Source organism: Phaethon lepturus, unplaced genomic scaffold, assembly GCF_000687285.1.
Source record: "Phaethon lepturus isolate BGI_N335 unplaced genomic scaffold, ASM68728v1 scaffold13958, whole genome shotgun sequence".
Classification (NCBI taxonomy): Eukaryota; Metazoa; Chordata; class Aves; order Phaethontiformes; family Phaethontidae; genus Phaethon; species Phaethon lepturus.
Window position 1 is genome coordinate 11707 of NW_010558367.1, and position 2593 is coordinate 14299.

The window sequence follows — 2593 nt, forward strand, 5'->3', positions numbered from 1 at the left end:
CATGCACCAGCAAAAATTTCAAGTTATTTATCAAAATTTACCCTGTCTTTTTTTAAATGTCACATGAAATCAAGCAATAAAAACAATGAGAAGACAGCTATGAAGCCTCATGCAAATTATCTAATAACTGTCAATTCTTAGAAGGCTGGAAATCGGAAAAAGAATCCAAGCCGCTGAAAGCAGAGAAAGGACAGGGAAAAATGCAAAGACACTTCAGAAATTTTATCCTTGTTGCATTTTTTAAATTCTCTTTTTCTTACCTTAAAAAGAGTATTTCACCAGAAGAATGTGTCCAAAACACAAGTCAACAGAAGACCTACTTTGAGTTTAATTTGAGACAAAACCACCCTGAACACACAGTATGTGCCCTGTACTGCCTCTAAAAAGGAATTTAATGTTAACTTCAATTTAAAAAGAAATCCAAAGCTCTGGAGAGAAGAGGGAAACCAGAGGGTTATTTCTCTTTTGTACTAATTAATTCCTTGAAGCTTTTAGATTTTGCTATTGATCTTGTCCATTTATTTGCACATTACAATTTTAAGGATTATCTTTTGAAAATTGCTGCACAGACGTGCTAGAAGTGCAAAAAACAAAAAGCAAATATAGAACTCAAATGCACAACAGAGATATCGTGGTTTAACAAATTAGCATGCTTCAGCTTGGCCGATATTATAGTCAAACATACAAGTCAACACGTTCTCTCACACTTGCAAGAGGTCAAAGCCATGAACTCTTATACGCTCAGTAATTATTTTAGTTTTATGTTTGCATTCCTGTAACTTCATTCCATATTTCATCCTTTAAAATATTTCCTCACCCCTAGCCCTTTTTACTCCAATGGATTTCATTACCATGCAACAGAAATCTCTACAACTTCAGTACTCCAAAATCCTAGAAAAAGCACAATTGGGAATATCCAATACTTACTAACTCAGTAGCTTACATATTCATTACCATTCCTACTTGCTGTTTTTCTATTTGGAGTTCCTCTCTAATTATATTTATTCCTTTATAATATTTTTGCTTTAAATGATTTTTTTCTTTGATGACTTCACATGGCATATCCATATCACCTGTCAGATAATGAAACTCTAGAAAAAGGATTGGGGATGGAAAACAAGGACCATCACTATCTACAAACTACAGTTGTGCTTTCATGAATTTGGTACCCAACCCTCATATTTTTTTACTCAGGTAAGTCTCACTAAAGCTCAGGTTCTGAGAGCAACCCCTGCACATCCTGAGTACTGTATGCAAAGGTGTTCTATCTGTGGTAGGACACTTAAGAGACAATTTCTAAAGGCTCTACTCCTTTTAAACATCAGTTCTTTACAGAACTAGGGCCCAAATTAGTATTCTACCATATTCACCTCTTTTATACTCATCCTTAATCTATGTATTTCAGATATCCAGGCAATGAAAGTAATGGTGCTGCCATCTCTAGAAACAGTAAAAGGGTTATTTTTTATGTAATTTGAATTCTTTATATGCTCTATTAATAATTGAAAAATTATAAATTTTTTGTGACTGGCAACTGGAAAAAGTTCACTTCTGTTTGGATGAAAACAATCACAAATCAAAAAATGTCCCACTAACCTCCAGCCGTTTGATGATCTCTCGTAAAGAAAGACTGTTCTCATTTCCTCCTATGAAGGTGGTTGTAGGCAGCTGAAAGACTTTGTCTAAATCAGATTCATGCAAACCATAAAAACCTACAACAGGTACATTATTAATTTGCAAAGCAGGGCAGGAGACAAAAAGGAAACCAGCATTGTTTTTTAAACTGTCGCAAAGTAAAGCAATATTAAGAAAGAAGGTACCAGATTAAAAATTGAAAGTAAAAGTTTTGGAGGCATCCATTAGTACAATGCACTTTAGTCTGTATTTTAAAAAGAAATGTTTTAATTAAATAGTTATTGTTTGATTAGAAGTACCAAACCATTCTTTCTTAAATGCTCAGACAGAACATCTGAAATTAAAATCACCCAAGCCTTTTATATTTTAGCATATTAGCACACATGCCATCAATTCCCCATATTATATCTTGCACTTCACTGTTTAGTAAAATCACTAACGGTAATGACTGGGATTTCTTCCTTGCTCTATCATGGGCAACAAACACAAAAACCACTTTTCACAGACAGAACCAGTTGGTTGGAAGCATACTAGTTTCATTCATACAACATTAATAGATCGACTAAGAAAAAATAGAGAACACGTTCAATGTAACTCTCTGCAAACATTCTGGCAGAACTTCCAAGGTATTTCTGTTCACTCTCTTTTTCTTCATAGGGAGTTAGTTTGAAAAGGCCATGCAATGACCTGTACAGCTCTATTTCCCCATCGGTGACTGCTTATAAAACAGACAGATTTCCACACATCCCATACACGCCCAACTAAAACAAGGGCTTGTTTAAGCATATCCTTCCATCTTGATTCAGACATTATCTAAACTTGTTTTGGCTGAGAATATGGTTTAAGGAATTATTTAACTGAACTATTATGTGGTTGTCAAGGCTAAAATACACAACAGACAAGACTGAAAGACTGGTATCAATGCAATTTAAAGGCTTTAGACCTGTTAAATGAAGAA

The 2593-nt window shown here is 34.4% G+C and overlaps 1 protein-coding gene across 1 annotated transcript in view; it reads right to left on the minus strand.

Annotated features, from left to right (window-relative positions):
* LOC104625428 (2-oxoglutarate dehydrogenase-like, mitochondrial) overlaps positions 1-1710 on the minus strand; it is a gene marked incomplete at its 3' end in the record, with an annotated part of 12933 nt that extends 11223 nt beyond the window's left edge. The window contains exon 1 of the mRNA XM_010293047.1: positions 1597-1710. The remainder of the gene's footprint in view (positions 1-1596) is intronic.
* Between the last annotated feature and the right edge of the window lie 883 nt (positions 1711-2593).